Raw genomic sequence first — 22,563 nt, 5'->3', positions numbered from 1 at the left:
ACATCATCCTACTCTATTAACCTTCCTTCTAAGAGCCAGGCGGACTCAACAAGCTGTTGCCCCTCTCCCAGCACAGTTTTTCCATCTGAAAGAGGTGTACTGTTACCTCTGGTCTAGGGTGATAGTGAAATAATGAAGCTTCTGAAACGGACAGCACTAGGGTTTGTGCAGAATGTTTTTCCTTTTTTGACTCCCAGGTGATTCCTGGAGTTAGGAGCCGGCGGGGTGGGGGTGAGGTTGTGAAGCGGGGAGCCCCAGACCAGTGCTGTGGAGGAGCAGGGGAGTCAGCTGGCTGCCACGGAGTGTTTACTCCTTGGTCTGCCCCTAGCCTAGCAGCTCTCACCTGCTCAGGTAAAGAGGTGGAGGGAGCTTGGCTCAACCAATGAAATGCTGTTGTTCTCTTAAAGGCACCCAGTGGCTGGCAGGAAAACCAGCGCTGCGACCTCGAGAGCTCCCAGGAGGATGCCAGCAGGCAGCTGGGCAAGCCAGAGGTAGCTCAGCCTTCCACTGCCACGCTGTGACCCCACGCTCGGTCACTCCATGTCCTGGAGAGTGCTTTCTTTAGGGAGCCCTCCTCCACCTTGCCCAGAGCCGGCTTTCCGGGAGGCTCCCACGCCTGGCTGCCTGGCAGACGCCCAGGGAGGAAAGGCAGCGTGGCCTTGGCAGCTGCTCGCCAGGAAGGAGCCCACAGGTGCCAGGGAGGAGCCATTTCCCTGTCCTGACCCCCTTCAGCAACCCTGGTGAGTCCTGACGCTCCGGGCTTCTTGAACCTCAGCACTGCAGGGTGTGGGGGAAGATGCCTCCCAGGGCCGGAAAACTTAGGTGCTAGGTCCAGCCCCGCTGTGTGACCTTGAGCAATTGCTCCAGCTCTCTGACCCTCACATGTCCCATCTGGGATAACAAGGAGCTCAAACTTCCACGTCAGCTTGCCCTTTTTATTATTTTTCCCTGCCACACCCCTTGTTTGGAAAGATTTTTGTCTGCTAAGCCGTACCTGTTACATAATAAGTTGTTAATTGGTTTCCCCCCTTGTATGTTAATTGGGGACCTATCACAACCAATCAGTGTTTTCTGGTCAGCAGAAACAAACCCTGGCAGGACCACTGAGCTGATGTACGTTTAAACAAAGCAAAGAAATGTAGCGTTTAGTCTGTCTGTGCAATCTTATCTAGAGCCAATATTTGATTTTCATTTGGCCTCTTGAAATAGGAGAAACAGGGCATGGTGAGACATCTGAGAGAATGGGGACCCTAGGTAGGAAGCCCCTAGACAGAGCTTGCCTGGTTTACGGGACTACCAGGCAGAAACAGCGCTGTTTGTGTGTGTGCGCGCGCATGAGCTAACAAAATTCAAGGTGTGTGAAGGCCCCTGACCTGGGCAGAACTTTCTTCTAATCAGCATTGAAAGGTTGCAGCTGTACCCCAGGGAAGCCTCCTAAACATCTTCCCTTGGTAACCAGCCACGGCATCTCAAAATCCTCCCAAGGGGACACCAGTGTGTGTGTGAGCATGTTTGAAGGCCTTGGGTGTCTGAGTTAGGGTTCCATGGACACGGAATACTCAAACCTTGCAGAAAAATAAGTTTGAGATGGCGGGACCGGGGTGCAATGGAGGTTGGGGTTTTCTCCATTCATCGTGAAGCTTAGAGGCATTTTGGTGGAGCTTGTGCAGTTGTTGAGTGCCTGCTCTGATCTAATGATTGTACTACATGTTCTAAATTCATTACCTCCTTTAATCCTCACAGTAGCCCATTTTATTATTCCCATTTTACAGTTGAGAGCACTGAGGCTCAGAGGAGCTACAAATCTTAAATAAGATTTTTACTTTTTTTTTTTTTTTTTACTTTATTTTGAATAAGATTGCTCAGCGTGGAGTTTCTGCTCTGGCACAGTGGGTTAAGAATCCGACTGCAGGGAGTTCCCATTGTGGTGCAGTGGTTAACGAATCCGACTGGGAACCATGAGGTTGCGGGTTCGGTCCCTGGCCTTGCTCCATGGGTTAAGGATCTAGCGTTGCTGTGAGCTGTGGTGTAGGTCGCAGACATGGCTCAGATCCCGTTTTGCTGTGGCTCTGGCATAGGCCGGCGGCTACAGCTCCAATTGGACCCCTAACCTGGAAACCTCCATATGCCATGGGTGCGGCCCTATAAAAGACACAAAAAAAAAAAAAAAAAAAAAAGAATCCAACTGCAGCAACTCAGGTCGCTGCAGAGGCACAGGTTCAATCCCCGGCCAGTGCAGTGGGTTAAAGTATCTGGCATTGCTGCAGCTGTGTCATAGGTTGCGTCTGTGACTTGGATTAACTCCCTGGCCCAGGAACTTCCATGTGCCACAGGTGTGGCCATAAAAAGAGAAAAAAGAAAAAGAAAAAGATTGCTCAGCTAACAAGTGGCAGAACTGTGGTTCAGACCTTTGTATGTCTAAATCCAGAGCCTGAGCTCTTATGCATTCTACTGGTAGTTGTAAATCAGTCCAAATACTAAATTTCCCAGAAGCATTTTGTTTGGCTTATACACTGTTTTGTTTTGTTATAGCATTTTAAAAATGTAGATGCCAACATTTGAAAATGAAGCTATTTAATGTAAAAATCTAGATTCTGATTTCTCTTTATTTTTAATAATTTTTATTTTTTCCATTAGAGTTGGTTTACAGTGTTCTGTCCATTTCTACCATACAGCAAAGCGACCCAGTCCTCCATCATGTTCCATCACAAGTGACTAGATGTAGTTCCCTGTACTACACAGCAGAATCTCATTGCTTATCCACTCCAAATGCAATAGTTTGCATCTATTAACCCCAGACTCCCAGTCCATCGCATTCCCTCCATCTTCCCCTTGGCAACCACAAGTCTGTTCTTCAAGTCCATGAGTTTCTTTTCTGTGGCTGATTTCTCTGTAAAAATCAAAAGGAAGAAATGGCACCGTGGGTCCACGTTCTCAGATGCCAGCAATCATCTTGAACTGATTATCAGTTGCTGCCTTTAAACTGGCCATGTGACCTCCAGGTTGCCACAGTCCCCACCACTCCCTACTACTTCTACCCAATCCACTTTCTTGTTTATGATACCAGCCTGGCCCCCTGGGCCTATGGAGACCTGGGTTCTTGTCCTAGCACTTGAACTGGTTATGATTTTAAGTAAGTAATGGCACCTACCTAGACTCTAGCTGTAACCTGGGCTAGTTAACACTCTGGAAGGATGTCTGAGGTGGCTTACTGTGCTGCTTGGGGAAGAAACCATAATCTCAAGCACATATGCATCTTGGCCACCTGGCTGTGTGTGATCTGAGTCCGTGTACATTACACAAGGACTGGCTGGTGTTATCCACTCCTCGTCACCACCATTCCACTACACTTCATGGCTCATGTTCCTGGTGACACAGGACATTTGGGGGTAGGTAGGGCCTGGTTGCACCAATCCTGCTGCCCACTGCTAACACATTAATCAAAGACTCTGACTTCTACGTGCCTCTGTTTATCTGCTCTAGGAAGCCAGATTGAGATTTCATAATCTAAATGTCCTTTTCTGACCCCATTTTTTGCTATAGGGCATGTATGTGAAAATCTACAACCCAGCTAAGAATGTTCTCTCTTTCTGTTACACATGTGCGCACACATGACATACGGGTCACAAGTGGCCACGCTTGCACAGTGGGTTAAGAATACCACATTGTCAATGCAGTAGCTCGGGTCCTTACTGTGGTGTGGGTTCTATCCCTGGTCCGGAAACTTCCACATGCCAAGGGCATGGCTAAAAAAAAAAAAAAAAAAAAAAAAAAAGGAACTAGCCATGCTTTATACTTCTTCCCATCTAACTAATGTCTTGTTTGGGTTTGTGAGGTCAGATCTTTAGAGCCATGGAATAGTCGAGATAGAAATGTGTCACTCATCTTGTTCAATAACGGCAAATACATTTTACTTCTATGTGCTAATTCCTAGCAATCAATAGAGCTCTGAAAAGGCTTCCGAAGCTACATGTGAGCATGGACTGATCATACACTGAGATCTGTCAGCAGTATCTACTGTGAGCATGACAAGGGGTTGCAGTAGTACCTATGCCAGAAATTAGACAGGAAACTGGGCTGGGAAGGAGAGATGACTTGCCTGAAGCCACTCAGCAAGACAAAGAAGAGTCAGATCCCAAAGCAGCCTTTCTCTTGACCTGGAAGCCACTGTTGCTTCCACTATATTAGCTCAGAGAAGGAAACTGAGAAGAGGATGGGAAATGACAGAAGCAAGCTGAGGACCCAGGAGTCCTGGCTCCCCCAAGAAGCCTGGCTGGGGTCGGGGCTAAGGAATTCAGTTCTATCCCACTAGACTGAGCCCTGCCAGGTGACCTGTTGGCTTCTGCTCCACTTCTCAGAGTCCCTTTGCTCCTGCCCCAGTTTCCTGCCTCATTTTGCTCAGGCTCAGAGAGTGTACATTGCCTCTTGGGACCCTGGGTCCTACATGCCCTTTTTGGCAACAACCTCCCCAGCCCCCTTTGTTCTGGAAGGTAAGTCCTAGAACAGGGGTTCTTAACCTTATTGATGCCATGGATTCCTCTAGCAATCCAGTGAAGTCTGCAGACCCCTTCTTAGAATGTTGTTAAATGCATAAAATAAAATACATATGCCTACAAAGGAAATCAGTCATAGTAAAATACAGTTATGAAGATATTTTTATAAAGTGTTTATGGTATAATAATATGTACTTTATTAATACATTTAAGATAAGATCAGGAGTTCCCATCATGGCTCAGCGGTTAAAAAACCCGATTAGTATCCATGAGGACATGGGTTCGATCCCTGGCCTCGCTCAGTGGGTTAAGGATCCGGCATTGCTGTGAGCTGTGGTGTAGGTTGCAAATGCAATTCAAATCCCATATTGCTGTGGCTGTGGCTGTGGCTGTGGCATAGGCCGGCAGCTACAGCTCCAATTCAACCCCTAGCCTGGGAACCTCCATATGCCTCAGGTACGGCCCCAAAAAGACAAAAAATAAAATAAGATCAGGCAGCAGGTACAATAACTATTGGAATTTTAAAGTAATGGGGAGCATAAATAATATTTTGAACAGTGTATGATGGCTGTAAGTGATATGAAAATACCTGATTGCTCTTGATGACATAGTCCCAGGAACCATAAGTATTACTGTGGTTGTTGCCTAAATTGCAAAAGGAACAAAGTATTTAGCTCGAGTTATTCAAAATGAAGATGGAGTTTTTTCTGTCCAACCTCAGAAACACCTTGAATTCAATCTGTGGACCCTGACTGAGAATTCCTTGCTCTAGGATGTTCGAGGAGGAGTCTGCCAGCATAATGGTTTGCAAACTGTGGGCCATGGAACCCTGGGGATTCAGGATGTGTCACAGTGACTGCCAAAGTGTGTGGCAAGCAGGACCACCGTCCCATCAGATAGCCTCTGAATCCACCACCTCTGTCTTCCTTGAGCAGGTTTTTCATTTGAGTTTCATTTGAGTTCATTTGGTTCATATGAGATTCCTTTGTAGAAAATGGTTCACCCACTTGTCTCTGAGTGTCAAAAACCCTTGCTTGGCCCTGCCCACCCCTTCTTAGGATGGAAAGCAAAGTAGAGGCCTTGAGCAGTGAGGGGACTGGAGGCTCCTTGAATTTGGTGGCAGGTTTGAGGATGTGGAGTGCGAGGGCATCCATGGGAAGCAGCTGGGTGGGCGTGAACTTCCCACTACCTCTGCCTGGGAACCATTTCAGAGAAGCCGTTGGCTGTGACGTGCACAGAGCCAAGAGTAAGGAGCCTTGAATTTGAGGTCCCAGATCTGACACTGCCTTGCATTTCTCATCTGCAAAACAGAAAGAATAGGAGTTCCCGTTTGGGTGCAGCAGAAACAAATCCAGCTAATATCCATGAGGATGTGGGTTTGATCCCTGGCCTTGCTCAGTGGGTTGGGGAGCCAGCATTGCCATGAGCTGTGGTATAGATCGCAGACATGGCTCGGATCCCATGTTGCCGTGGCTGTGGTGTAGGCCAGCAGCTGCAGTTCCAATTTGACCCCTAGCCTGGGAACTTCCATATGCTATGGGTGTGGCCCTTAAAAAAAAAAAAAGAAAGAAAGAAAGAAACAATAATACATGGGTATTGAGGGGACAAAATGCAAAATGGGAAAGTTTTAGGAACATAAAGAACTATCGAAGGGATTTTCATATGTATGTCTCTAAGCTTGAGACCCATTTCTCAACTCTTGCTTGAGGTCTTTCTCTCCCACAGGGTATAATCTCAGTCACTCAGCATAGGGACAGAGTCAGATTTGTGGCTTAATAGCCGATCGGTCAGTCACCCTGGCTGCCGCTTGACCTCCTAAATTCCTCCCCATTGCTGGCTGTCCCTACCGTCGTGCCATGATCTCTGGCCTACATTTCTCTAACGGCCCTCAGTCTCTCTGCTCCAGTCAGCCTTCCATGGAGCCCCAAACACCTTCTGACCATCCATTCTGGCCCTGTCCTGCTTCAAGGCCTGTGCTGTCTCCTTACTGAACATGAGGCCAAGTCCTGCCTCCAGAGCATGGCCACCCAGTCGCCTCAGGATCAGCTTCCCACCTCCCCACACTCTCCCTTTCCTAGCATCCTTACCTCCCCTTCAAGGAGACTGCTGCCCTCCTGTTGCTAGACTCTTCCCTGCCTTTGCAGTAATTTGGGAAACTAGGAACGCTTCCCCCCACCACCCTAGAGGCTGATGTGGTGGGCAGAAGGAGCCAAAGGCGCAGAGGACTCCAAGGAGTTCTGTTGATGGCGGCAGGGGACAGACGTGGCTCTGTCCTCTCTTTGGGCTAGACCAGGGGTGTTTCAGAGACCAGCCAATAACGGTGCAAAGAGCTAGGAGCACCTTGCAAGGTCAGGGAGAGTCTCTCATTCACAATGCTTATTCAAATCAGAGGCAGGAACCAGGTCACCAGGAACAGGATACAGCTGAGCAGTGGGGAATTCATAGAATCTTGGATTCTTAAAATGTCAGAGCTTGAGGGGACTATGCAGATGTTCCCTGCAGTCTAACTCCTTTCTGTTTCAAACTGAAAGGGGAAATGACTTGCCCAAGGTCACACAAGTTTGAGGCCGAGCCTGACATCTGATTTTTTTCCCAGTCTCCCTGTCCTGGGCTCTGGCCTCTGGACTCCCACCAGGAAACTGAGTAACTGGCCCAGGACTGATTCACCAGCAATGGGTTAATGTGTCACTTCTGGGCAATGCAATGCTGGCTTTTACCAGGGGTTGTCAGAACCTTAACCAAAAGGTCCCCTGCTGGGGGACAGTAACAGGTTACAAGTGTGCTGAGCTATATCAAGCCCTTAGGTCTTAGATGGAGCCCAGGGCAGCCAGAGCCCCCAACTCTGAAGGGACAGTTACCTACAGGCATCAAACAGGCTTATTAGATTAGCCCAGAGGGACTACAAATATTCTCAATGTACTGTAATGGGAAAAGTTGGGGAGCACTGCCTTAACCCTAAGTCACGAGTACTTTTAGGGGTGGTGTGGGCAAAGATGGGGAAAGGGAGAGTCTGAAGACACAGGTTCTGCTAGTTTTAGCTGCTGTACTATTCCCTTCTGATTTTTGGTGTATTCTGGGAGAAAAAAATAACAGGAGAAAAAGATACAGTTATTGCATTTATCTTTCAAATAGCTCTTTAACTCCTATTATCAAGTCTATTATACAAATCAGGAAATGAAATCAAGGAAATCAGCCAAGATCCCATAACTAGGAAGTGGTGGAGCTATGATTTGCGCCTGACTCTATCTTTCTTTGGTTTTTGTTTGTTTGTTTGTTTGGTCTTTTTGCCTTTTCTAGGGCTTCTCCCGATGCATATGGAGGTTCCCAGGCTAGGGGTCTAATCAGAGCTGTAACCGCCGGCCTAGGTCACAGCCACAGCAACTCGGGATCCAAACCGAGTCTGCAACCTGCACCACAGCTCACGGCAACACCGGATCCTTAACCCACTGAGCAAGGCCAGGGATTGAACCCACAACCTCATGGTTCCTAGTCGGATTCGTTAAGCACTGCGCCACGACGGGAACTCCGTGACTCTATCTTTCTTTGGCGTCTATGCTCTTCCCTACTCTGCTGTGTGGACTTGTTTGGAGATTAGTGGCAAAGAAAGACTGGGGGCCTCTATGCCCTGCCCCCCTTGATATCAGGGTTGCTGATTCTCCATCCACCACAGATTATTTTAAAAAGACCCTTAAGAAGTAAAGACCACCCCCACCCTTGCCATCATGCCTGTGAGATTCTCGGCAGGACTTGGAGTGGGTATTCTGCATGACGAGAACTGAGATCCTCCAGTAGAGCCCCCAGCCCCTGGGGAAAGAAAGGTAGCGAGACATCGCTGGTTGCTCAGCTGTGTCTGAAACTCATGGAAATAAGGCACTTTGTTCACCATGCTGAGCTCCCCTTAAATAATAACCCCTATTTACAGATCCAGTGATTCTGCCAACTACTTCATACACAGTGGCTCACTTTAATCTTCTCAATGATATTACCTTGAGTATCTCCTGTAATTAGCATCTCCACTTTACCAGATGAGGGGCCTCAAGCTCCAAAAGTTCATGGAAATTTTCCAAGGCCACATAGTTGGTAAGTGGCAGCACCAGGATTTAAACTTAGGTCTACTTGATACCCAAACCCATGAGGTTCTTGACTATTATATTTTAGTGCAATCTGGCAGAGTGGGCAAAAAAGTACTGTTCTGATTCTGGATTCAAGACCCAGGCAGGTCAGTGACTTCTTAGCAGACCTTAGTCAGAGAACCTTTAGGCAAGTCTTCTGCGAGCCCAATATCTAGGACTACAGAAAGGTAATTCTATTTTTGCCCGCAATTTAAAATTATGAAATTGAGGTGTCCCCTTTATGGCTCAGTGGGTTAAGAACCTGACTTGTATCCATGAGGATGCAGGTTCAATTCCTGCCCTCACTCAGTGGGTTAAGGATCCAGAGCTGCCACAAGCTATACCATAGGTCGCATGTGCAGCTCAGATCCAGGTTGCTGTGGTTGTTGTGTAGGCTGGCAGCTGCAGCTCTGATTCAGCCTCTAGCCTGGGAACTTCCATATGCCACAGGTGCAGCTGTAAAAAGAAAAAAATAAATAAAATTATGAAATGGAAAGCAATTTACAAACTGTTACCTGTTCATTGGAATGGCATCTATTAAGAACTTAAAGTAGGAGTTCCCGTCATGGCGCAGTGGTTAAAGAATCCGACTGGGAACCATGAGGTTGAAGGTTCGATCCCTGGCCTTGCTCAGTGGGTTAAGGATCCGGCGTTGCCATGAGCTGTGGTGTAGGTTGCAGATGTGGCTTGGATCCCACGCTGTGGCTCTGGTGTAGGCCGGTGGCTACATCTCCGATTACACCCCTAGCCTGGGAACCTCCATATGCCACAGGAGCGGTCCTAGAAAAGGCAAAAAGACCAGAAAAAAAGAAAAAAGAACTTAAAGTAAGTGAGGCCTTGGTGCTACAGAGAAGAATAAGGCATGGTTCCAGCCTATTGAAAAATACAATAAAAATGTTAGGTGAACAAGGGCCTTTTATTTCTAGTAATTATGTTAGCTGATTGAAGATCAACTCTCCTACTGGGAATTGTTAAAATAGTTGAACAAAATAAACTTGTGTAGGTATGTATATTTGAAGGTATTAGAGAACTACCAAAACAAGAAGGACCTGAGGGGCAGAGGTTCCAGAGGGAAATGCAGAGAGGTAAGCCCTATATTCACCTGTGCCTGTCAGTCTGCTGTTGCTCAAGACATGGCTAAGAATCTGAGCAGAGCATCTGGAAATGTTATGAAGCTAGGGTAGAAAAATTGGATTTCAGAGTCCACCAAGGAGAAGTGTCCCTAATAAACATTCCAGGGTTTCAAATGAACCCACAAAGGGCTACACCCTAGGAGTGGAAGTGAGTTAGAAAGAGACTAGACCCCAAAAAACTGAAGTCTAGCATCTAACCAATTAAATCCTTTATAGGACTTAGGTTTAAATACCTGCCAGAAACAAAAGTAAAAATCTCTCTGAAGGAAGATAATACCATCCAGGCCCTCAAATGTTCCTATAATTTTTTAGTATGCAATATTTATCATTCAATCAAAATTTACCTGCCACAGTAGACATGACCAAATGGCTGAAAACCAAAAGGAAAAAAAAAAGTAATCAAAATAGACCCACAGAAGATGCAGATATTGGCATTATAAGACATGGGCTTAAAAACATATATATTAATATATTCAATAAATTATATGAAAAGATGGAGAATTTCAACAGAGAGTTAGAATCTATCAAGGAGAATCAAATAGAAATTCCAAGTTTTAAAGTACAAACACTTAAAAGATGGATATAACTTTACAGTACAGCTAAAAATGAAATTAGTGAACTGAAAAACAGGCCGGTAGAAAGTATCCAAGCTATACCACATGAAATACAAAAAAGAGTCATATGAAACATGGTGTAAATGTCTAAATATGAATAACTGAAGTCCCATGAGAAGGAAAAGAGAGAGAAAGAGGGAGCAGGAAAAGGAGGAAGAGGAAGAGAAAGTGCAGAAGTAGGAAGAAAGGAGAAGTAGAATTGGGAGGTGGAGGGAGAGACTAGAGGAGAAGCAGAGTGATACCAGAAGTAGTATTTTATGGTAAATAATTTTCCAAAGCTGGTAAAAGACATTAAGTCACAGATTCAAGAATCACTCTAAACCCCAAGCAGAATAAATAAAGAGAAAATTGAACTAGGGCCCTACTATGTTATAACTGCTAAAAACCAAAGATTAAAGGGGAAAGTTTTGAAGGCAGCAGTAATAATATTGACAGATTCTCAACAGAAATTATGAAAGCCAGAAGGCAATGGAATAATAAAAGTGACAAATGAGAATTTCCTGTTTTGGCTCAGTGGGTTAAGAACCTGACATAGCGTCCATGAGGATGCAGGTTTGACCCCTGGCCACACTTAGTGGGTTCAGGATCCTGAGTTTCTGCAGTCTTTGGCTTGGGGTCGCAGATGTGGCTTGGATCTGGTTTTGCTATTGGCTGTGATATAGGCCAGCAGCTACAGCTCCGATTTGACCCTTGGCCCATGTGATGATTAACATGTCTTTTCTATCAAAGGAAATCTTGGTTATTCCATTTTGCTCCGGTTTCGGCTGAGACGCCCTCCTGCCACCCCCTCCTCTTTACCTCTTCTCCCAGCAACAGTTTGTTTCAGTTAGCCAACCAGGAAGAATGTGCTCCCTGACCTGCCCAATGGGAAGGGGACAGGTATACCACCTGCGTTAGGAATAAACAGGGAGGGTCTTTCCTTCTTCGTGTGTGCTTTTTGAGTGCCTGAGCCCTTCTGCAGAAGTAAACAGCCTTGTCAAGATCTCCCCATGTTCATGTGTCTCACTTTCCGACCCTGATGATCTGAGCGATTCTCCAAAACCCGGAAACTTCCAACATGCTGCAGGTGCAGCACTAAAAAAAAAAAAAAAAAGGACAAATGTGAATAAATATTAGATGAATGGTTCTCAAGTTTTAACACGAGTATGAATCATCGGGGCTGGAGTAGGGAGTGGAATGTTAACATCTTAGCTTCCCAGATCTCACCCCAGATATTTGAATTTATCAGCTCTGGAGTAGAGTCGAGGAATCTACTTTCAAGAAGTATTCTTCAAAAAAAAAGGAATTCCCATCATGCCACAGCAGAAACAAATCCGACTAGGAACCATGAAGTGGTGGGTTCGATCCCTGGCCTTGCTCAGTGGGTTAAGGATCTGGCGTTGCTGTGAACTGTGGTGTAGGTCACAGACGTGGCTCAGATCCCCAGTTGCTGTGGCTATGGCATAAGCCGGCAGCTGTAGCTCCCATTGGATCCCTAGCCTGGAACCGTCCATATGCTGAGAGTGCAGCCCTAGAAAAGAAAAAAAGACAAAAAAAAAAAAAAAGACATATTCTACTGCTTCTGATGCAGTGGAGGGTCTGTGGTAGATTGTTTGTGGTGATACTATACTTCCTCCCGTTCCTGTACCCATCCCCATTTGCAGTGAGACATTGCCGCTTTTCCAGTCAAGAGGTAGAGTTTATTTTTTTCTCCCTTTGAATTTGGGCTTGCCCCTTGGCTCGCTTGAAATGATATCCCTTGAAATGGTATTATGGGACATCTGAGCCTTGGCCTCAAGAGACCTTGCATTTTCAGCATTCACCCTCTTGAAACCCAGCTGCCATGTTAAAAATTTTTTTTTCTTTTTTTGATTGGGCCTTGGAGTTCCCATTGTGGCTCAGTGGTAACCAACCCAGCTAGCATCCATGAGGATGCAAGTCTGATCCCTGGCCTTGTTCACTGGGTTAAAGATCTGGCGTTGCCATGAGCTGTGGTGTAGATCGCAGATGTTACTCAGATCTGGTGTTGTTGTAGCTGTGGTATAGGCTGGCAACTGCAGCTCCAATTCGACCCCTAGCCTGGGAACTTCCATATGCCACCGGTGTAGCCCTAAAGAGAAAAAAAAAAAAAAGACCCTATCCTTCTGGAGGCCAATGGGGAGAAAGGCACAGCCAGTAGCCAAATAGATGAGTGAAGCATGCTGGTTCTGTCTGGAACCAACCAGGACGGAGAAACCACACAGTACTTTGAACAGGGAGAGTTTAATATAAATAATTATTCATTGCTACCAGGGTTGGAGTAACAAGGGAGTCACTAATAAGGAATAAAGAGGGAGTTCCCTGTGGCTTTGTGGGTTAAGGATCTGGCACTGTCACTGCTGTGGTCTGCATTTGATCCCTGGCCCAGAACTTCCGCGTACTGCAGGCAGGGCCAAAAAAAGAAGTAAAGAGAACTCTAAAGAGTATAGGAATAGCAGATATAAGGAGCAGCCGCTCTCCCTAGAGCTGGCATAAAGCACCTGAGAAAGAGCGTACCCGCAACCTGAGCCGAGATCCTGATCTCATTGGAAAAGACATGGCTATGCCCACTGAATGGCAGAGAAGTCACTGTGGTACCAGGCCAGGCCAGTGGACTTGATAGGAATCATCCTCTGAAAGGGGCTGGGTGTGTGTGCCCTGCCAGCTACCAGGAAAGTCATTCCCAGAGAAATGTCTCACCAGAGGACACCTTGCTACAAAATCACTCGATAAGGATTCCTGGGGAAGCTGCTGGCTGCTGTGAACTGCAGGAGCCTGATGGGGAAGAAACGCTCTTCTGAGGGGCTGGGCCTGGGAAGACCATGCACAGCAGGGGCTTTGTGAGCCTACACACTGAAACCAGAAAGCAGAACAACCTAGAGTTCCCACTATGGCTCAGTGGTAAGGAACCCAACCGGTAACCATGAGGATGTGGGTTCAATCCCTGGCCTTGCTCAGTGGGTTAAGGATCCGGCAATGTGTGAGCTGTGGTGTAGGTTGAAGACAAGGCTTAGATCCCGTGTTGCCGTGGCTGGGGGCATAGGCTAGCAGCTGCAGCTCTGATTTCAACCCTTAGCCTGGGAACTTCCATATGCCGCAGGGGTAGCCCTAAAAAGACAAAAAAAAAAAGGCCAAAAAACCTTTCTTACTTCAATAATCTCCCCTGCTCCCTCTACTGACAAAATTGAGCTTTCTTCCAATTGGCAAAGGAAAAGGATATTTAAAGGGCCCAGATCCATCTTCCTGGAGCAAGCAAAAAGGATAAACAGCAAGGCCTTTCGGACTATCCAGCCCCAGGCAATTTCCATGACTACAACTACACAAGTGACCTCATGAAGACTAGCAGCACTGTCTAGCCGAGGCCAGCCCAAATTGCCAACTCTCAGGATCCCGGGTGAATGAATATGGTTGTTTTTAAACCATAAGTTTTCAGACAGTTTATTTATACAAAATGCTGTCATATCAATGCTGCATGCAATCTGGATCATTTTTCATCTCTCACTCTTGAGTCTTTATGCTATTTCCTCTGCCCAAAGTGACATTCTTAGCCCTCTCAGCCTAATGCATACATTTTCCTGCAACTACTTAATGTTTTCTTGACTTTAGAAAAGTACACAAAGCCATAAACATACAGCTTGATACATTTTCACCAAGTGTTTATATTTGTCAACAACAGTCAGGTGCCTCCCTTCCACCCCCATGTGTCCTTTTAGTCATTAGCCGCATCCCCAAGGATAAGCACTGTTCCAACTTCTTATACCATAGTGAGTTTTGCCTGGTTTTATGCTTTATGTCAATAGATCTTGCAGTATGTACTCCTTTGTGTCTGGCTTCTTTTTAGTTTATTGTTTATTCTTTTCTTTTTTGCACCCCCTGCAGCATATGGAGTTCCCTGGGCCAGGGATCAGATCAAAGCCATAGTTGTGACATAAGCTGCATCTGCGGCAACACCAGATCCTTAACCCACTGTGCCAGGCCAGGGATCGAATTTGCATCCCAGGATTTCCAAGACACCACCAGTCCCATTGTGCCACAGTGGGAGCTGTGTCTCGCTTCTTTTGCTCAACATTGTATTTGTGAGATTCATCCACATTGCTATGTATAGCTATAGTTTATTTTCCTCACTGTATGGCTTTCAGTTTTGTGCATATACTACAGTTTATTTATCCATTCCACTGATGGATATTCAGGTTATTCCCAGTTTGACTGTATTATGAAAAGTGCCGCTGGTACCTGCTTTTTGGTGAATACATGTATACATATGCATACATGCATTTCTGTTGGTTATTCTTAGGAGTAGAATTATTGGGTTATGGAACACTCTCATAGTATATGAAAACTTAAAAAAAAAAAAGTCAAAATATAAAATTGGGAGTTTCTGTTGTGACTCAGTGGGTTGCAAACCCGACTAATATCCATGAGGGTACAGGTTCAATCCCTGGCCCGACTCAGTGGATTCAAGGATCTGGCATTCCTGTGAGCTGTGGTGTAGATTGGAGATGAGATTCAGATACTAAATCGCTATGGCTGTGGCAGAGGCCAACAGCTTCAGCTCTGATTAAACCCCTAGCCTGGGATCTTCCATATGCTGCAGGTGCTTCCCTAAAAAACAAACAAGCAAGACGTGCATAGATTAACAACAACCATGTGAAAGGAGAAAAAACAAACAAACAAACACCCATGCATGGAATAAAAAGATATTAGAAGAGAAAAATAGGAAATGCCATGGATTAAGGATCTGGCATTGCTCTGGTGCAGGTTTAGTCCCTGGCCTGGGACCTCCCCACATGCCATGCGTGCAGCTGAAAAAAAAAAAAAGAGAGAGAAGTAAAACAAAATGTTGACATGGTTTATAAAGGAAATAGGGGTGATTTTCCCCTCTTGACATACTGTCTTTGCCAGTAATTGTGTGATGACCATGTATTCAAAAGAAACATTTAACCCCGTCAATCTCCAAAGTCTTCCCCAAATGCTATCTCCTTCCAAGTAGCATCGCCGGATCACCATGTTCGGCCAATGTCTTACTCATTTCTACACTTTCTTGGGCAAAAGTCACAATGCGGCAGGACCATTGTGCTCTCCAAGTATCTGATCCTTTCCCCAGTGTTACAGAAATTTTAGCAACAGTGCATGTTTCTCAAAAGAATATCCCAATTTGCCAATAAGCAAGGCAAGACTATGAACCCACATCACTATCACCATTTTCAACTTAAAAGCACTTGATGCTGAAAGAGGTTAAGCAGTAGTTCTATCATCACTCAGAAAATCATTGGAAGAGACATTCTAAAAAGCTCATTCAAGGAGTTCCCTTCGTGGCTCAGTGGTTAACGAACCAGACTAAGATCCATGAGAATTCAGGTCCAATCCCTGGCCTCACTCAATGGGTTGAAAACTGATCTGGCGTTGCCATGAGCTGTGGTGTGGGTTGCAGATGTGGCTCAGATCCCACATTGCTATGGCTGTGGTGTAGGCCAGCAGCTGTAGCTCCGATTCAACCCCTAGCCCGGGAACCTCCACATGCCACGGGTATGGCCCTAAAATAGCAAAAAATTAAAAAATAAAAATAAATAAAAATTCTTTAAAAATAAAAAGTTCGTTCAAGAAAGAGAAATCTTTGACTTCTCACTGTGGCACAGCAGGTTAAGGAGCCGGCCTTGTCTCTGGGGTGGCAGAGGTTCGATCCCAGGCTTGGCACAGTGGGTTAAGGATCCAGAGGGTCCAATGTTGTTGGTCACTGCTGTGGCGCAGGTTTGATCCCTGGCCAGGGGACGTCCACATGCCATAGGCTCGGCCAAAAAAAAAACAAAAAACAAAAAAAACCCAGCAAGCGTTTGGAAACCTCAGCTTTGTATTACCAGCAATGTTAAGTAAGTTAATTTACCTCTCTGAACTTCATTTCCCTCTCTGTCACACTGGAGGGATGAAAGTGGATTAATTTCTGGGAGAGCAAACAGGGTTCAACTCTGATTGGGTGGTGGTGGCAGCCTTGAGTGCTATGCTGAGAAAGATTCTGAGGGAAGGTCAGGCTTCGTGGGGAAGAATGCTGTGGTTGATTAATAATTTCTGCCGTGAGCAGGGGCTTTGACATTGGTATTGTTTATTGAAAACTTCCTTGTTTTTCCTAAAGAGATGGTTCTTCAAGATCCTTTCCAGTCCAGTGTGTGGAGTTCTCAGGTTTGGGTCTGTTCATGTGTCTGCCTGGCATACTATTCATCCCATAGGCAAGTCTCTTAATTCCAAAGGGGAAGGAATTTTAATTATCTTCTAAAACTATAGACTTGTCTCCAGCAATGTATGGGATATAAATTTAAATAAATCCTAAGCTTCTCAGAGATCCTTGGAGATGAAAATGTCTGAATTAATTACATAATCGTAATCATTCCTTCGAGTTCAATCATATTATTACACTTGCCATATTTGACAGCCTTTCCTGTCTCCCCTTGGGTTGGAGTTGTTCCTGGGAAGCGTGTGTCTGGATTGGTTGTTGTGAACAGTGAAATCAGCATATAGATCAAGAAGGGGAGTGGCCTGAGTTCCTGTCATGGCTCAGAGGAAACTAATCTGACTAGCATCCATGAGTATGCAGGTTCCATCCCTGGCCTTGATCAGTGGATTAAGGCTCTGGCATTGCTGTGGGCTGTGGTGTAGTTCGCAGATACAGCTTGGATCTGGTGTTGCTGTGGCTGCGGTGTAGGCCAGTGGCTACAGCTTCAACTCATCCCCTAGCCTGGAAACCTCCATATGCTGTGGGTGCGGCACTAAAAAGATTAAATTTAAAACAAAAAAAGAAGGGGAGTGGCCTGGGCACATTACCAGGATCCCAGACCACTCAGCATCCCCAGGACTGGCTCATTTATTAGCTCTGTCTGGACTCACTTGGAAAGTTACTTGGCTTGGGAATTTCTGGAGGGATGTTGACCTTTGTCTTATCTTTGAAACAAATATCCCATAACCAGTGGGAGAGTGGTAGGTGTTGTTTGAAACAGTTTTATAACACAAAAATTATATGTTTGTGGCTGATGAAGACACTCATAAACTGGATGACAGATGAGTACATCATTTGGGTCTAGCAGAATAGTCAGGCTGTCAGGACTCAGACTGCTTTGGGTTTCAACATAGGGTCAATATTTATATATGAGTTTGTATCAGCTGCTTAACCTCTGTTTCCTCATCTGCAGAATGGGTTTAATTATAGTACATACTTCAAAATATTATTGTATGAGATAATTCATGAAAAGAGCAAGTGTCTGGCACAGATTAAGCTTGCCCTACATGGGAAATATCCTATGAATATTACTATCTTAAAATTAATTGTTAGTGATTTCTAATTAGATAAAGAATAAAACTCAAGAATACAAATGCAGGAGTTCCCGTCGTGACTCAGAGGTTAATGAATCTGACTAGCATCCATGAGGATGCAGTTTGGATCCCTGGCCTTGCTCAGTGGGTTAAGGATCCGGCTTTGCCATGAGCTGTGGTGTAGGTCACAGACACGGCTTGAATCTGGCATCAGTGTGCCATGGTGTATGCCAGCAGCTACAGCTCCTATTTCACCCCTAGCCTGGGAACCTCCATATGTTGTGGGTGAGGTCCTAAAAAGACGAAAGACCAAAAGGTTAGAATAGGGAGTTCCCTTTTGGCACAGCAGGGCAAAGATCACTGTAGCAGCCTGGCTGGCTGCTGTGGTGCAGTTTCACTCCTTGGCCTGGGAACTTCCACATGCTGCAGGCATGTCCTTAAAAAAAAAAAAAAAAAAAAAAAAAAGTTTAGAAAATATTGACTGGCAAAGTTCCTCTGTGGCTCAGCAGGTTAAGAACCTGGCATTGTCACGATTGTGGCTCCGGTAACTGGTGTGGCATGGGTTTAATCTCTGGCCCAGGAACTTTCATGTGCTGTAGGCACCGCCAAAACAAACAAACAAACACAGATTGACCAAAGGAGCAAAGTTAGTACTCAGAAATAACCACTGTTTATCTTTTGGTATATATCTTTTTTTTTGGGTCTTTTTGTCTTTTGAGGGCCATACCCTCGGCATATAGGGGTTCCCAGGCGAGGGGTTGAATTGGAGCTATACCTGCCAGCCTACACCACAGCCACAGCAACACCAGATCCTTAACCCACTGAGCAAGGCCAGGGATCGAACCTGCATCCTCATGGTTCCTAGTTGGATTCATTTCCGCTGTGCCACGACAGGAACTCCTGGTATATATCCTAATGACAGTGATATACATATATTAGAACAAAAAAGGACGTTTGACACTAACGGTATCATATTGAGCAAGCTGTTTGACAACCAGCTGTTTTTCAGTGAGTAGAGGGAGGTATGCAGGCAAATGTATTCAGTTTTTGCTTGTTCTTTTTTTTCTTTTTTTATTGTAAAAGAAGACACCTAAGAAAAAAATTCCTTTTAAAAATGTACAGTTCAATAGTGTTAAGTATATTCACATTGTTGTAAAACAGATCTCCAGAGCATTTTTATCTTACATTTCTAAAACTCTAGACCCATTAAACAGTTCCTGATCTCCTTCCTCCCAGCCCCTGGCAACCACCATTCTACTTTCTGTTTCTATGAATTTGTCTACTTTAGCTGCCCCATGAAAGTGGAATCATACAGTATCTGTTGCTTTGTGATTGGTTTATTTCCCTTAGCATAATGTTCTCAAGGTTCATTAATGTGGCAGTTTCCTTCCTTTTTAAGGCTTAGTAATACTCCATTGTATGTATGGACCACATTTGCTCATTCATTCCTCCATTGATGGACGTTAGGGTTGTTTATACATCTTGGCCATTATGAATAATGGTGCTGTGAACACAGGTGTGCAAATATCTCTTCAGGACCCTGCTTTCCATTCCTTTGAATATATACTCCAAAGTGAGAAGTTACATGCTGTTTTCCATATTAGTTGCACCAGTTTCCATTCTTACCAACAATGTCCAAGGGCTCTGATTTCTCCACATCCTTTATAGCACTTAATTTCTTTTTCTTTTTGATAGTAGCCATCCTAATGGGTATAAGGTGAACAAAGGTAGTGTTTTAACACAATTCCAGAGAGAATGTTTAAAAATCCTTCAAAGAGTAAACCCTTTGGTTACTGAGAAGTGTAGAGTCTTCCTTCTTACATGTAACTGGCTAACAGACCATTCTGAAATTTATCACATCTAAGCTCGTTAAACACATTCTGCTCTGTAAGTTATCCTCCAGTCACTCCAAATGTTAGGGTGTTTACTTATCGGAGGATAATTATTAGTTTTGTAATGCCATAGCAGGCCAGCTCTTTCTTTTTTCTTTTCTTTTCTTTTTTTTCTTTTTTTTTCTTTTTTTTTTTTTTTTGTCTTTTTAGGGCCACAACCATGGCATATGGAGGTTCCCAGGCTAGGGGTCGAATCCGAGCTGCAGCTACCAGCCTACACCACAGCCATAGCCACGCCAGATCCGAGCCAAGTATATGACCTACACCATAGCTCATGGCAATGCCAGATCCTTAACCCAGTGAGTAAGGCCAGGGATCAAACCTGCATCTTCAAGGATGCTGGTCAGTTTGTTACTGTGAGCCACAGTAGGAACTCCAGCAGGTCAGCTCTTGGTTCTTGCTTTCTCCTCTCTCTTTGATTTCTTCCAAGCTTTTGATCTCTTCCTTCTCTGGTTCCCACCCCTGCCTTCTTCCCCTGAATGAGGTATTCACCATTGTTCCAGCTTTCCAGCCCGGGACTCCAACCCCTTCACCTTAGCCCTCCTCATCAGAGGCCCTGAAATTTCCCTGACTTCACTCACATGCTGGGTCCCAGGAACCCTCAAATCCTTACCTGTGGCTTCAGGCCCTTAGTTAACCTGCTCCAGGAACCTGCTCAGGCAGCAGAGGAAGGGAGAGCCCATGCGTGCATGGCATGAGAGAGTGTGTGTGTATGTGTGCGCGCGTGGTGCATGTGTGTGTGTGTGTGTGTGTGTGTGTGTGTGTGTATCTGAGATGAGAAACTATAAGCTGCCTTTCCCTCAGCAGTCTTGGTTCCCACATATCCATCTCACCACATTGAATAAAAAGAGACATTCTTTATATCACCCTATTGTAGAGAGACATTCTTTTCCTCACAACCTGACCCCTACACGAAAGCCAGTATCTAGTCTGGATCCTCTGAAGAAACAGCAGGCTGTTCCAGTGCCGGCAGAAACCCTGTCTGAGATCCTCTGCTGGCTCCTGTGTGCTACCCTCCTAAGGGCTTTTTTTGAGCCCTTTACAGTATACATTATTTTCATGCTAAATGCTGACCTTAGCCACTGACCCGCTCATGAAGTAGGACTCTGCTATGCCATTTTATCATTTTTTAAAATTATGTTAAATTTACAGCATTGTATTGTACAGATTTTAAGTGTACAATTCAAATGAGTTTTGACAAGTGTAAACCCCTATGAATGATGAGTTTGATACATAATCAGCTGATTTAGAGAAGTTAGAAGAGTCCACAGAACTGTTGGAAAGAGTATGGAGTTGGGACCCAAGAGACCTAATTACCTGGTCAGGCCTATGACATTAACCAGCTGTGTGACTTTGGGCTAGTGCCTTTGCCTCTCTGGGCCTTGGTTTCTTTTTCTTTTTTCCTTTTTTTTTTTTTTTTTTTTTTTTTTTTTTTGTCTTTTTAGGGCCGCATCCACGGCATATGGACGTTCCCAGGCCAGCGGTCCAATCGGAGCTGTAGCTGCCGGCCTACACCATAGTCCAAGCAACGCCGGATCCTTAACCCTCTGAGTAAGGCCAGGGATCGAACCTGCAACATCGTGGTTCCTAGTTGGATTTGTTTCCACTGTGCCACGACGAGAACTCCTGGGCCTTGGTTTCTGATTGGTACAGTGAGAAGGCTGACTCTAGGGGCCTCCTCCAGCTGTAGGTCCACATGGCGTGCTAAGGTAGTAGACAGAGGTCACACAAGATTCCTGACAGTATGCAGAGCTAGTGTCCAGCTGACATTTGCAAAGTGGATAAACCTTCGCTGGATCCTGCCAATCAAATTGCTGAAAAAAAAAAAAAAAAGAAACTGAAGGAATAATAACAATAAACAAAGATGGCAGAAGTCAGCCATACCAAGTGCTCCATCCTGTAGGAAGGGACTAAATGCTTGTTAAGTAAACCCTTCTCAAATGTGTTTGCTCTGGTACATTGATGAAAGAAGATTCTGGAGGGATTAGCTTCAAATTCATGACAAGTTACCCAAAACACACTGTTTGCCAAATAGTTTAGCTATTTTGCTGTTTGGAAGCTAATGTGCCTTGCTGAAAGAGGAAAGGGTTTTTCCGGCAACATGAGTGGACTCCTTCACATTTAGACAGCATTTTTCACTTTTCAAAGCCTTCTTGTACATTTCTCATTTGAGCTGTGCATTGGTTCTGTGATGGGAAGCCGAATGGGGATTATTCCCTCTCCTTTTTTCAGGTGAGGACCCTGAACCCCAGAAAGATGAAGTCAATATTGTCATAGCCACCCTCAAGCACACCCCTCTGATTTCCCAGCCTGTGTCTTTGGGCTGGGTCTTCACTGTCTGCTTTGCAAACAAATCAGCCCTAGAATAGAGTCCAAGAAGGACTAAAAACAATAGCAACAAGAACACTCGGAAGGGCAGTGAATAGTAACAGACAGTCACTGCCCTCCCACTCGTAATTCTTGCAACAGCCCAATGAGGGTTCTCCCTGTCTTGCAGAAGAGGAAATAGAGGCACAGAGAGGGTTCGTGGTTTGCTCAAGCCCTCACAGCAAGGAGGTTGTGGAGCTGGGATTCTGCCCTGGCCACCTGCTCAGAGCCCTGGCCCTTGGCCCCTGTGTTACGCCGCCTCCTGTTTCACTGGGCTGCGGATTAAAGAGCTTTTTAAACAAAGCTGTTCATTGATAAGATAAGCGGCTCTGAGAAGGGCCGAGGCCCCTGTTCTGAGCACTTTGCATATAGAATCAAGGAGACGGTGATCACTATTGAGCAGTGTTTAGGACAGGTAAGGTTTAGGCAGACAACTTGTCAGGCATCCTGGAAGGTCCCTTCTAACCAGAGGGTATAGGATTTGATAAAATCTCTCACTGATTCCCAGTCTTTTGGTTCATGACACTGACAAGTCCTCCTGGCTTTGAGCTTCCAGATTGAACACTCCCTCCCAGCTTGTTCTGCCTGCCAATCATCCCCTCCTTGTGGGCACTGGGGTCAGTGATCCGGGAGAACAGGTAGCTGTGCATGGATCA

General features: G+C 45.3%; 1 protein-coding gene across 1 annotated transcript in view; it reads left to right on the top strand.

Moving 5' to 3' along the window:
• Nucleotides 1-432: 432 nt before the first annotated feature.
• Nucleotides 433-22,563, top strand: part of LARP1 (La ribonucleoprotein 1, translational regulator) — a 93,489-nt gene continuing 71,358 nt past the window's right edge. The window contains exon 1 of the mRNA XM_085001891.1: nt 433-740. The gene's annotated coding sequence lies outside the window, so the exon portion shown is untranslated. The remainder of the gene's footprint in view (nt 741-22,563) is intronic.

This window comes from Sus scrofa, chromosome 16, assembly GCF_054392235.1.
Source record: "Sus scrofa isolate SSC_HxYL_T2T_F1_AM1 chromosome 16, Sscrofa_HxYL_maternal_Yorkshire_Landrace_v2.0, whole genome shotgun sequence".
NCBI classification, from domain to species: Eukaryota; Metazoa; Chordata; class Mammalia; order Artiodactyla; family Suidae; genus Sus; species Sus scrofa.
This window is presented reverse-complemented; position numbering and strand designations above follow the sequence as displayed.